This window comes from Plodia interpunctella, chromosome 17, assembly GCF_027563975.2.
Source record: "Plodia interpunctella isolate USDA-ARS_2022_Savannah chromosome 17, ilPloInte3.2, whole genome shotgun sequence".
Lineage (NCBI taxonomy): Eukaryota > Metazoa > Arthropoda > Insecta > Lepidoptera > Pyralidae > Plodia > Plodia interpunctella.
The window spans coordinates 7911664-7925939 of NC_071310.1; the positions used below are offsets into that span (position 1 = coordinate 7911664).

Below are 14276 nucleotides of genomic sequence, written 5' to 3' on the forward strand. Positions count from 1 at the left end.
ATAGAGCCGAGAGTCGCGAATCTCGAAAGCCACGTTTAATTTAACTGTATAATGGGTGTGTTGGAACTTTCAAGTGAATTAAAACATATATTTTAAAATAATACCACGTAATTCCGTCATTATGTTTAGATCCGGATGGCGTGGTTTGGCATTCATGCCGCAAGTGTCGTAGTAAACTCGATATAAAGGATTGAAGACTAAAAGGAGCGCTTTTGTCTTGTCTTTGTTCACGGAATGTTTTGTTAAAGTTCGACTGGGTAAATTTCGTAAACTTTAAAACGGTTAGACATCGTTTTAGAGTTTACGAAATTTACCTATTATATTAGGTAATTTTATTATCAATTAGTGCGGAGTGAGACTAGCGGAGCGGTGGTGGTTAAGACGCCCGCCTGTGGATCGAAAGGTCTCAGGTTGGAGAGTAGGAACTCTTGCCATATTATTTGTTTACCAATCTGACTCATATATAGTAGTTTTCATAGACCACCACTTGCTTCTGGTGAAGTAATCGTACATCGTGAGAAAACCTTTACACTGATTGACATTTTAGTTCCCTAGTGTGTATGCGACTACCTGCCACTAGATGGCGGTAAGTTGTCGTAAAAGTAATGTCAGATATCTTTAGGCGACTTGAATAAAATCCAGTGTTAGCAATAACACACTCAATATGACGATGGCTATCAATTATTAAGAGCTAGTAACTAATATAATGACTATATTTATTTGATCTAAAAAATTGTGGTGAACAAAATGGACGCTAGGACAAAAATAAAACCAAAGGAGAAGTAATTTTCTAATCTATTCTACTTATAAGTAAGGTTTTCGCCGAAGTTTTTGTGGGAAATTGAACAAATTTGAAATAGACATTTATGGATAAATTATGACGTTGGGCTAAATAGACATTTTACGAAAACAACTTTCTGAGAATATAACATTGCGGTAAATTGCCAAACAATCGACAATTTTTTAAACGTTTGAACATTTTGCGAAAAAGTTTTTCTGCATCAGAACATTAACAGTACCTATAGTAGCTTAAAAAATTAACTTTTTTATGTGTAATTATTTTTTATCTTAAGTGCTTAAACAAATCTTTTAATGCTTAGTAAATAGCCGTATTTTCTGTGAAATAATAGTTGGTGATTAGTGCAACCTGCGCTTTGTAGTTTGCCATTAGTCGGCACGCCAACTCTGCAGTTTGAAGTACTCAGGGTGCGTTGCACCAGTCTACTTTGACGTTTAATTTAACTCGCATATTATCTATAGGACGGCGTCGCCGCGTTAATTGTAGTTAACAGTTCACTGCTGTAACTAGGTGCAGCTCGCGCTCTTCGTAGTAAAAATTATTAAAATTGTTTGTTACTAAAAACATCTACATTCATATTAACACCAGTTTCTCGTCGCGTAGGCAGATCCTAAAGATTTCTACTTGCCACATTCCTAATCCTAACTAATATTAAAAATGCGAAAGTAAGTTTGTTTTATAAATTACATTTTCATTCACTACTTATCTACTCAACCAATCATCTTGAAGTTTGCATACATGTATAGTTTGAAGTATAGAGAAGGACATAGGATACATTATTTTTTATCAACCCGCAAAATTTACGCGGGCTAGTCTATTATAATTCAATTAAAAGAATTTTAATAAATAAAACACGACTACACGTCTACTCTATGCTGTTTAGTTCTATACAGTTAAGTTTCATTTTCAAACAAATATTTGGACGATAGTTGATTGATTTGAACATACTTTTAAAATTGGACAAATGTTTATTTTTCAGCATGCAATTTATGGACTTTTAATTGTATAACGACGTCACACAGTTTAAGGTAACATAACTAGTGATAAATTCTTCAACGCTGCATTCACGCTATGTAATAATTCCAAACGTAGCCTTATATAATCACTTAAATGTGCGCCTGTGTCTGTCTATTAATAACATCTTAATATTTCCTGTTATGTAAACCCTATTTCCTGTTATATAATCCAATGGAAAGCTCGGGCAATACGTAATTATATTGATAACCAAAATATCCCTAATAATAATTACACAATAAACAATTTTATCTCGTCTATTACGGCCGTAACGTTGTGTGCTTTGATTACACATTATTAATATCTTGGGACTTGTGGACGATCCAATCACTGTATTTATTACCGCGTCCTAGTTGAGCGACTGGATGCTTCACAACGCGGTGCAACGCTATGCCTTTAATGGTAGCTGCATACTGGGGCTTCGCGCGCGTATAAAGAGCAAGTAGTAGTAGCTTCCTTCTGATTTAATAATTTTGGAAATAGGTAGAGTAGTTATCTATACACAAATTTACAAACATTTCCTCTTTATAATACCTATTTGGTGATTCTCAGTACGTTTCGACCGCTGCGGCCGCGCTGACATTACGAACCGTCAATTTTCTTGAGGATGAATCATTTCCAAAAATCATTCATAAAATTTATATTAACTAAATACAGATTAAGTATTATTAAGTAAGATAGTAAACCTAATTCAAGTCTTTGTTAAAATTAGAAAAAAAAATAATAACCTATTTATTAGTGTAGATTGCAACTATTATAAAGCACAAGCAAGTAGTAATTCATTTGGAGTTGACGCCGCGCGTCATACAGCCTTGCCATTAATACATTTGTCGATCACCTAGGGGATATCGAGTAACGTTATTTGGTAATCGTCATATTTTTTATTAGTAAATATTTGTATTTTATTTAACTATGTCAATATTATGACAAATATAAATTACACATTGTATAATTTTAATTGTCTCGAATGATTTCAATCGAGTTTTTGGAAGAGATACAGGTACATATGTCATGGTTAATCCCTAACCCTGAGCTACCAGATTCAGCGATGCGCTGAACAAAATGCCCACCACTGGTGTTCAGACTTCCAGTAGCACAGCCCCTACTCCTGCATGTAAACATGCATACGGCCCATTTATTTGCAAATTGTCTTTGCAACTATCAATAAGGTTGTCAAATGTACGTTGCCGACCCTGGATTAATCCAATCACTCAAAAAGATTAATCATGATTTTCATGCGGTTTTCACCAATAGATAGTGTGGTTCCTGAGGAAGGTTAGTTAGGTTATGCTAGTAAGAGATACAATGATTGCGAAAATAAAAAAGCTAACAACTAAACATACAATCTATCTAATTACAGCCCCGTCTGTCTGGTCTTTATTACATCACATCACGTACGGACCAAGTCGGGGCTGTGCTGTCAGCAAGACCTGGAAATATAGAGGCTGGACGTGACTTCAATATTGATAATTTGTTTTGGCGAATTTTTTTTTATGCCAGTACTAAGTTTTAAATAAATTGATGGAGAATGTTAAAGAAGAAAGGAAAATGCAAAGAATATTGCTGTTAGTTACTCCTTGACGCTTAAACGGCTGGGCCAATTTTTATGAAATTTAGTATTAAAGTAGCAGATACCTTGGATTACCACATAGGGTACTTTTTATCCTAAAAGAACGCAATCCGTGCCAATAATAAATTTAAAAGGAGTTTAAAAAAAAGAGTCAATTTGAAATGTAATTCCTTATTTGTAATTGCAGTAATTTCTAAAGCCCGATTTGCCTGTTAAGTGATTAGTAGATACTTAGTCTAGATAGGCATAATTAGTGTTGTGTATACGTCTAGAAGCGGTGGTGGTAATGGTTAAGACGCCCTGTGGATCGAAAGGTCCCAGGTTCGAATCCTACTCGTACCACATGAGTTTGTATACCAAACTGACTCATGTATAGTAGTTTTCATCGACCACCACTTGCTTCCGGTAAAGGAAAACATCGTGAGAAAACCAACACACTGGTTAATTATTATTAACTTGTGTGTGAAATGGAGAAGGCAATGACAAACCACTTCATTAATAATGCCAAGAAAATTGTTGTGTGTGTTTCATTCCATGTAATGACCACGACGCTCAGCCACGAGGAATACGACTATGAAGAAGAATACGTCTAGTGTTAAGTAGCATGTACGGGTAAGTATATACTGGAAGCGCGTCAAATTTTAAAGATTCGGTATTAATTTTATGACTTCACATGCCTGAGATATCGACTCTCTCTGGGAATACCTATCATCCTTACATCCACTTTATATCCTTTGCCGACGTATATGACATACACAGGAGATATCCTCCTCGCAGATCTTATACTAGAGTAGAAGCCACATACCACAAACTTCGTATAGTGAAAGCATAGTCTATTCAAAGTCGCATCTAGTAATATAGTAAGTCAATTCTAGTTCTGCGTGTTCCTGATAAGTAGACCAAGGGCGGTTGATGTCATAATTTTAAGTCCCAATCTCTCTCCTATCGCCGTCTCCCTTGCTCCCACAGATTATTATACATTATGTAAATAAATAACTGGATAAATATTCAATGTTACAGCCTTAAGACCCGGTATTAGAGAAACGAGCGGGGAATAATTTAAGAAATGCAAGGATTTTGGTCGCGCTTTATAATAATTGTCTTTTGCTTTGGGAAGACGTGTGTTTCCCGCCCCAGTATTGGACCATGTCCTCCCGTTGATGTCGTGAGAGGCGGTTAAGGGATAATAACGCTGTGGCGACTTATCGGGTGCATTATTCCTTGTCAACACCATTTCCAAGAACATTCAAGGTCAGGGTGAAGGACGTTTGTAAAATCATATTTATAAAACACAATTTAAAATATATGAGAATCGAGCTGACCAGTACTCCCTGGCGTCACCGTTCACAAGTTGACGCGTGGTTCAACCATCGCGAAGCTCAACCATAATAGAGGGAACCTCATGACCCGGCCACGCGTCGCCAGCAACAGTTCCACCATTTATGTGAGCGATAATCGTAATAAATCACATAATCGATTCTATGACATATTCTGATCCCAAACAATATATAAACACAACGTTCTAAAAATAAAATGATTAAGTGAAGCCCTTTACTTCCGTCTGCACTTATATGGTTCTTATGTCACGTAATTCGCCAGCCGTTGGTTAAGTTTTATATAATCTGTGCCTGGCTGGAGGCTAACGAGACCTAACTGAGGTTAAAAGGATTAACCTTCGAACTGTCCAGCTAATTTAATATCGATTGCAGACGCATTCAATTTAGTCCGATATGTTTTATATAGGGTTACCAGTGACCTGGTAAAAAATCAAAATCAAATCATTTATACAGAAATTAGGCCTTCACAGGCACTTTTTCACGTCATATTCTAAATTAAATTATGTTTACCAAAGCTACAAACTACTAGCATTTCGGAACGACCACTGCTGAGAAGAAATGCCGAAAGAAACTCATTCAAACAGTGTTGGTCCCTATTATGCCAGAAGGGCTTACCATTTTTTAAATATAAATTTATGTATAATTAACAGGACTAATACAGGCAATATGGCGTAACGGAGCAGTGAGTTTGACAATATGCTACCTACCTACACAGATAAAATATTTCACGACTAAATTGCTGGACCAATTAGATACAAATTTAGAGGAATAAATGATTTAATATATTCTATATGATGATATTCGAGAAAACTGGACGTAATCGAAATTATGTTATTGAAAATGGCAAGAAAAAATTAACAGCCGCATCTAAACTAAAGAAACAGTAAAGTCTTAGTCTATTTATTTTCATCCTAATGAGCATTTTTGTACACAAAACATATCGTTCTTCTGACGAGGACTGAGGTACGTATGTACGGCATAATATCGAACACGCTTTGACAACAGCTAGTCAGATATGAATTGCTATATATATATATATATATATTTATTTATTTGTGGAGCTATTATATCGACAGTTTCAGTAAAGTTTCAGTATTTCTCATAAAACAAGATTTAATAAAAACATTGATTGATTAATAGCAAATGAACAAAAGCAACGAAACACAGAATTGCATATATGTTAAAAACAAAATGGTGACGCTTCGGGCCGCAAAACAAATGGGACAATAAAAAAATTATTGAATTCCATCGCACGAACGATAGCAAAGGCCGTTTTTTTGTAGGGTTGACCCGCTGCCCTACTTTCTTGTTTGATATCAGTACAGCGTAAGTTTCTTTTTTCTTCGCATGAATTTTACGTTTTGAATGACGAAATTGTGTTGATGTCCAAAGAAATAAATGTCAAAAATTGATTGACGAGCAACGTCTACAAATCAACTTGGGGCAAAAATACATTTTTTTGCATGTATGTATGTTTGTAACGCGATAACTTTCGAACCGCTGGTCTAATTTTGATGAAATTTAAAAGTTATGTAGTATCTGTCAATAGAATTTTTAGGTTCGTGGGGCATCCAAATCGGTTAAGTCGTTTTTGAAATATAGACAATTATGTAGAAACAATTATTAAATTGTGTTCGCGAGGTCAAGTTCGCGGCAAACAACTAGTTATTCAGTTTGTGGATATTAACAATTTCCAAATTTAAAAAAAGTAATTAATATTTTAATTCTTTAATTTTCTGGTTTTATCTTTCTGAAATTCTTTGATGATATAAATGGCTTTCTATTATGAAAATAGTTCACGCTTATCTTATGGGCACGTTCTCTGGTTAATACTTACTATATTATTTCTCAAATTCAAATTCAAAATTTTTTATTAAATTTTTAAGATGATATCACTTATTGACGTCAAAAAGTTATCATAGAATAATATAGATTTTGTTTTATGTATGTATATGTATCACCGACATATGTTGTTAGAGTTATTTGCGGTAACTGTAGGTGTATCTTGAATTTGAACGTCTTCTACTTCCCATTCATTCGTCGAAGTTTTATTTCCCGCTATGGTCGGACGCTTAAAATGCTGCGCAGGTGAGTGAGCAGTATTTTTCCTTTTTTTATTTCTTTGTATAACCCGTTGCTGCTCCATGTCCTCAAAATAAAAAAAAAAGTCTGCTAATTTTTTTTTTTAATAAACCTATCTCTTATTCTATAATCCCGACTGATAGCTGAAGACTGATATCTTAGGTTCAATTGGCTTTTCTCCATTTCCAGGATTGGAGAAAACAAACTACATATATAGTAATACCTGATTTAAATATAAATATAATAAATAAATAAATATATTAGGACAAATCACACAGATTGAGCTAGCCCCAAAGTAAGTTCGAGACTTGTGTTATGGGATACTAACTCAACGATACTATATTTTATAACAAATACATATATAGATAAACATCCAAGACCCGGGCCAATCAGAAAAAGATCATTTTCCATCATGACCCGACCGGGGATCGAACCCGGGACCTCTCGGTTCAGTCGCTAGAACCTTACCACTGCGCCACCGAGGTCGTCAATTTGAAATCAGGTATTCCTATATATGTAGTTTGTTTTAGTTTATTTAATTATGATTACATTTAACTTCATTATATTGTGTCAACTTTTTGCGCCGCATTTTTTTTTCTGTTTATCCTAATGGTTAGCTGGAGGATGCTTCTAGCTTTATATTCGTCATTTGTTCATATTGTATGTTTATATTTGGAATAATAAAGTTTTTTTTTTATATATATCCAGTATTTTTGTTTTGTAATCTAGCTGGTTTCACTAATAATGTTAGTGACAACCCTACGTGTGACTCAATTGCAGAGCACCGTAACACACACACATTGATTGGAAATACGAATGAGATTTTCACAGTCCGATCTATTACCCTTTCGTCGATAATGTTTATGTTTAATTCTTAAACTAAACTTTCATCTCAAATGTGGCCAAATTTCATCTCAATATGTGGCCGTCCAAATCCAAAGGGAAGGTCCCTTCTAAAGAAATATAAACCGTGAGTTTAGTTACTGATATGTGGCCGTCCAAATCAAAAGGGACCTTATGGCGCCCGGCACTTACGCCATTATTGCCGTTGTTTTGTATTCGAACAACGGTAATAAAGACCTAAATGCCAGCCGCCATAAGGTCCCTTTTGATTTGGACGACCACATATTTGCTTCCTAATATTACAACATCGTCTTTTTATGCACTCGCATGGACCTTAAGATCACAGTTGATACCTTACAGGTATGTAATATTGAGTTTTGCCTTTTTGTATTGCTGTCACAGACTTGTTTTCAATGTTTAAGTTTGTATTTGATTCTTCACTGATGATTGATTCTTCACTTTTCGTTTAAATTGCGAGATTTTTTTCTGTAGAATTTCAACTTAGTTTTGATGATTTAATAAGTAATCACCTTAATAGTTATTCGTTTAAATATTCAACATAAGTATTAAAAATATAAGTACCTATAGATTAAAAAATATATTCACTGTGACAAGATGCTTTCCCCAAAGAATTCCTACTTCCACGTCAGTCGAAAGTCAAATCGCTTTATCTTTGAATTCTCATTGGAATAATTTGCTAGTTTGCATTGGTATTTTCCGCTCAGGTAAACATTTTCCACGAAAACACAGTTCGGGCTTCGAATTTTTCAAGTTGAAAATTGTAAAAGGCGATTATAGGGTTTATTTTATTATAGTAAAATACTACTATTATTTAAATGGATTTGTTATACATGTCACACATGATTTTTGACTTATTTTTGAAAATAATAATGAGATGAAAAAATTCTGGAATCGAGCGGGAATTGAACCCGCGCCCCTGTCTATCCGGGACAGTGCTCTTGACCACTGAGCTGTCGAATTAATTCATCTCTTGCGCCTTACGCCGACGTACAGTATTTTCATTAGAGAATAGTAGATACTCCTAATCAACATCGTACCCCACTGTTACAAACAAGAAATTATTACTACTATTATTATAAATGTAAAAATGTATACTACTTTTTAGAAATAAAAACTGCCAGAGACACGGCAGAGACGTCACATAGTACCGTACTAGTACCGTCACGTGGTAGTGAGAGGAACTTCCTGGCCATGATCAAACCTGGCCCATTTGGAAGTCGCTATACAGACTGCGCACTGGGTGCAAACACATTCTGACTAAACGGGGTATGCTAGATCTTTCTCATATTAAGTACAATTTGGCCCGCAATCGATGGTTCATCTTGTCGCCTGTCTCGAGTGTCAAAACACCTGTACTCGGGCTGACTTGATGGCAAATACGGTGTTGCCATCGAAGTGGCTGCGTTCACGCAAGAATATATTTAATAAAGAATTTGTAGATATTCCATCGACACGCAAAGTAGAGGTACAATTTATTTTGTAACATCTTGGTCAAAAGAAGCCATCAATTGAAAAAAAAATATTAAAAGAATAAGTGATACCCATAAGGGGCTACACCATACGTTTTCTTTTATGGCAATCTTGTATTTTACCAATTTCATTTTGTAGCTTTTTTATGATACTCCAATTTGAGAACGGGGCGCCACATGTTCTCATTGAAATTTGAATCGTATTTTCACGGAAACAAGTCTGTTATTGCCATGGCTATGGAAGCGTTGCCGATTTGGGATTTCCTATCCGACCTCATATCTCAGAGGTACCATCTGACTTGAAACTTCTTAGAAAACTTTAATTAGTATTTAGTTATCCAAGGGGTCTGTTAGGGCCTTCCGGGTACCATATAAAAAGATCCTTTCCTATCGTAGACCGTTCGATAATTTCATATTTTAACTAGTAACTAAGTTGTGTGTTTAAGTTAATTTGTTACTACTTTCCGTCCTTTGCATTGGTTCCACGATTTTTATGAAACACTGGTTTTTGCCGAGTCAGCCATTACAAGCCGCGATCGCGTGTCGGCGAGCCCACCGGCGTGCCTCTCATTATGTCCACAATAAACTATAAAATTACTGAGTGTTATATAATGATTAAGATAATTTAGTTGTACTGTGATTTACACCACCCGACGCCGTGATGTTCCATCATAAACAGTTTGAGGGAAAATTAAAAATTTGTTTGAATGTTTATCGAATTAATGGACAGAAATCAGCCTTATATATTTAACCTCACAGAATTATTTATGATAGATAAATTACATAAATTTTGGAATAATATCGTGGAGCATTCTAGGCACCCTTTCGCGGAATAACGATTTGAACGAAAATAATTTCATTTATCAAAATTTCAAGAAGATTGGTTAAGCAGATTAAGCGTGAAGGGCTAACAAACAAAGTAATAAACTTACTTTCGCATTTTTAATATTAGTTAGGATTTGAAATTCTAACATAACTTCAGCTGTTTGCGCTGCGTTGCACAAGTCAACTTTGACGTTGACTTTAACTTGCGCAAAAAACGCATGGTACCTATGCCACTTTGTCTAAACGACAACGTCAAAGTTGACGGGTGCAACTCACCCTTAGAGCTATTTAATAATCAAATTTAATTAGTCGTAGAAGTTACACTATCCCGAAAAAGAAGCCACTTTATAGAAACCCTTATATCGACTCATCGTAACATTAAAGTTTCTACCTCCGAAGCCTACGCGATTTCGTCGCATAAGCATTTTTATAACGTTTTTACGACTATAGCCTACCTTAATAACATATGGAGTTGTGGGATCACTTGTACTCCAGACTATAAAAACGATTCTCTTAATGGCATTTCGTATACAACTAATCTTTATTGTATTTATGCGACACGTGGCTATCGCACTGTTAATTGGGAGGGAAAAAAAATATTATTTTATCAATCAGTCTATATGTATAAAACTCTTCCGTTACTGACTGACTGACAGACAACGTACAGCTGAAACTATTGGGCGTAGGAAGCTGAAATTTGGCATGAACGTTCCGGTTAGTGTAGGTGAGCACTAAGAAAGGATTTCGTAATATTCTCACAGGAACGGGAAAAACGGGATTTTTACAATTTTGTACGAGCGAAGTCGCGGGCATCAGCTAGTTTACTTATATAACATGATCACAAAATGATCCGTCAATCTCTGTCCAACAATGCAACGAACTCTCACTTGTATATTTATTTAGTTGATATATTGTTATTTTACATTACAGGGTAAATTTCACGTTGATTGGCGCCGGTGCGCGCCGGTGCGCGCCGCTGACGTTTACACAAAATGGCGTACTTTGCAACTGCACAAGTTAAAGTCGTCAAAGTTCACGATGCAATCCACTCTAAGTTGTTTTCTTATCAGACTAGCAATGCGAATCATGCTGTGTTCTCTCTATTGGTATAACTACCCTCTACATACCGCGTGTACTCGTATATATTATTATAGTGCTAAACTTGTAAGCTGTTGTGTGTAAATAAATTTAAAAAAGTCTTAATCAGAAACTATTTTTCACGTCAAATATTAACTTAAACAGTATTTCTAGAAAAGCTACAAGCTACTGGCATTTCGGAACGACAACTGCTGAGAAGAAACGCCGAAATATACTCATTTAAACAGTGTTGGTCCCTAACGTGCCATTATTGTTTTTTACGTATTATTTTTTATTGTAGTATAACATACATATTTTTTATTGTAGTATAACATACGTACAGCTTCAAAAAGTTTACAAATAATATACTATGAATGTGATCGAGTGCTGATAAAATGGTAAAAATAAAGGAAACAGAATTAAAAATCAGGAAACAGGATTAAAAAATTATGATATATATCGATGATGAATGGGAAAATAAAACGATCTAACTTTAAAGGTGCCAAAAACTGTAATTACATATATTCAGATTTATGAAAAGCCAACAATTTTAAAGAATAATAGATATTTCGCAACAATTCCAAGGAAATTAATGATTTGGGAGATGATAGCTTTTGAAGGCTTTTAGCTGATGACAGATGCCGTGCAGTGGCGTATTGCATATTCACCGCCCGTAAGCTATCCAATTTTTGCCGCCCGTAATGGAGTTCGATTTCCAGTTTCCAGTTAACATATTTTAGTCTCAATTCGCAATCATTGATGGAACACGTAATAATAATATTTCATTTATTATTTCAATGAAATTGCTTTATAGTTTTCATTGCAGCTTTCTTACAACAATATTGTGATGAAGATGTCAACGTCAAAGTATTTATCAAATATTAGAAATTCACGAACTATTTTTCGTGTTAAAATTTGTAATCGTACAGTATTTCTCAAAAAGTTACAAACTATTAGCCATTTGGAACGACCACTGTTCAAAAGAAATAGCAAATGAAACATTTAAACAGGTGATATTTTATCTTTGTGTCAGTTTCCTGAATATTTCATTAGGTTTTATTTTTCTAGACTCATTTTCTCAATGTATTTACAATTTTTTATTTGATACATTTGCGGCCCCCTAAAATCAGCTGTCCTGGGCTTTAACCTTTTCAGTCTGCTAGTAATCCGGCCCTGGACTCCGTGAGTCAATTCTTTGGGCGCAGCTTTATAAGCACCATTATCTGATAAGCTTTTCGAGCTTTTTGACTGAGTGGATAGATTTTTTCGATTAAGATCCACTCCGATTAATTACCGAATTTGTTGATAACAAAGTGATTTGCGAGCTTTTGTGGTAATAGTGATAAACACTTTTGCAGACGTATTCGTATTAGATAAATAAGAAGAAATAAACAAATTTACAAAAATGTATTTTTGATTCAAGCTTTTATTGTTTTAAAAGATATCTTTATTCATTCAACGCGTGACAAAATCATGTTCACGCAGTAAACTTGTGAGAAGATTGAAGAATCTTCTACAAACAAACTAAACGTGTTTCGCAATTATCAGCACATTCGGTTGAAGATGCTTCGAAACCGAGTTGCAACATTTACCAACTCGCGTTGGTCAATCATAAGATTGTCTAGTTAATCCTAAGATTTTCCAATATACAGGCTTTTACAGTGACAATAAAAAAATTATATATATATATAGTGCATTTTGTTAAGATTTCTGGTTAAGGTTTGCGATATATAAGAAGTCAGTTTGTTTGTTTGTTACCTTGATCTACTCAACTAATTGATCTACCCCCTGAAATTTTGCAAATATGTAGTTCAGAGTTCAGAATTTTACATCCAATATTGAAGTACTGCAACGACCTAAGTGTCAACCCGAACTTTACAACTATTACCACGCGTTAGAAGTCAAATTTGAGTAACTTAATCCTGCTCCCTGTACAACAGATAAAGGGTGGTTTAAGGGCTACATTGGAGCCGCAAGGGGTGAGTTTATGATTTTGGAGTTTCAAGATACGAATACAGTGGCTTGTACTTTGGATTTATGATTTTGAGATATAATTTTAGACCATCTTGGAAGCTTTATAATAAATTAGCTTTTACCCGCGGCTTCGCCCGCGTGAATTTCCCGCGGGATCATATATTTTTCCGGGATGGAAGGTACCCCATATCCTTCTCCGTACTCTGAACTCATCATCATCATCATGAGGTGCCATCTTCGAATTGGAGTTTGGAGGTCAGCATACGGAGGCCCTCGCGGCTTTGGGCCGCTATTTTCAGTTGGTTGTATCTAAGTCCGGTCCAATCCTTTATGTCATCAAACCACTTTCGTCGAGGGCGGCCAGGAGGTTATTTGCCAGGCATTTTGCCTTTAAGATTCAGTCTTAGAAATTCAAACTGGGGTCCCCTTTGTATGTGGCCAAAGAAACCAACTTTCCTCACATAACCTAGAAAAATAACAAAGTACGTACTTCATCTTCCATGTTTTACATTCGTTCAAAACATTTCACTCTCTTCAAAAAATCACTATTTCAATAAATATTTATAATCCTAAAATTACAAGCTGTTTTTCGAAACTTTGTTGCAAAATTCTAGTTAAATTTAATAAGAAATTCTTGCGAAAATATTAACTATTTTAAATGGTCCTTGTAAAACAAAGTACGTGTCACGCGACACAAGTACAAGGCTAATTTTGGTACGTTTCGTGTTTCATAATCTTTAAAATATGTATAACTAGATTTTGCCCACGGCTTCGCCCGCGTGATTTTTCACGGGAGCAGTTATTTTTTCTGGATGAAAGGTACCCTGTCCTTTTCCGTATTTCAAACGATATGTATGCAAAATTCCAAGAAGATTGGTTGAGTAGATAGAGCGTGAAGAATAACAAACAAACTTACTTTCGCATAAATTTATAATATTAGTTAGGATAAAAGTATGTATAATAAAAGTGTACAAACATTATGCTTCCTGGATTCAGAGGCCGTGTGAAGCGGAGAACAAAATGTAGGAAAGCGGACCTTGGGCCCAGTTCAATAGATGAGGAAGCATTCGGAAATACGCTCAGATGAGAGATAGAGCGTATTTATCTTATATCTAAACATTTAACATTAATAGTACCGTTTCATACGCGTATATGTTTGAATGAGTTTCTTTCGGCATTTCTTCTCAGCAGTGGTCGTTCCGAAATGCTAGTAGTTTGTAGCTTTGGTAAACATCATTTAATTTAGAATATGACGTGAAAAAGTG

General features: G+C 35.2%; 1 protein-coding gene and 1 long non-coding RNA gene across 4 annotated transcripts in view; one reads left to right on the forward strand and one right to left on the reverse strand.

The window, feature by feature from the left end:
- Positions 1–14276, reverse strand: part of Calx (Na/Ca-exchange protein) — a 97170-nt gene that overhangs the window by 36561 nt on the left and 46333 nt on the right. The window lies entirely within an intron of this gene.
- On the forward strand, positions 7693–11515 carry LOC128676926 (uncharacterized). Its single transcript, XR_008405480.1, has 3 exons — positions 7693–7772; positions 10891–11066; positions 11365–11515. It is a non-coding gene; the product is annotated as an uncharacterized LOC128676926 (long non-coding RNA).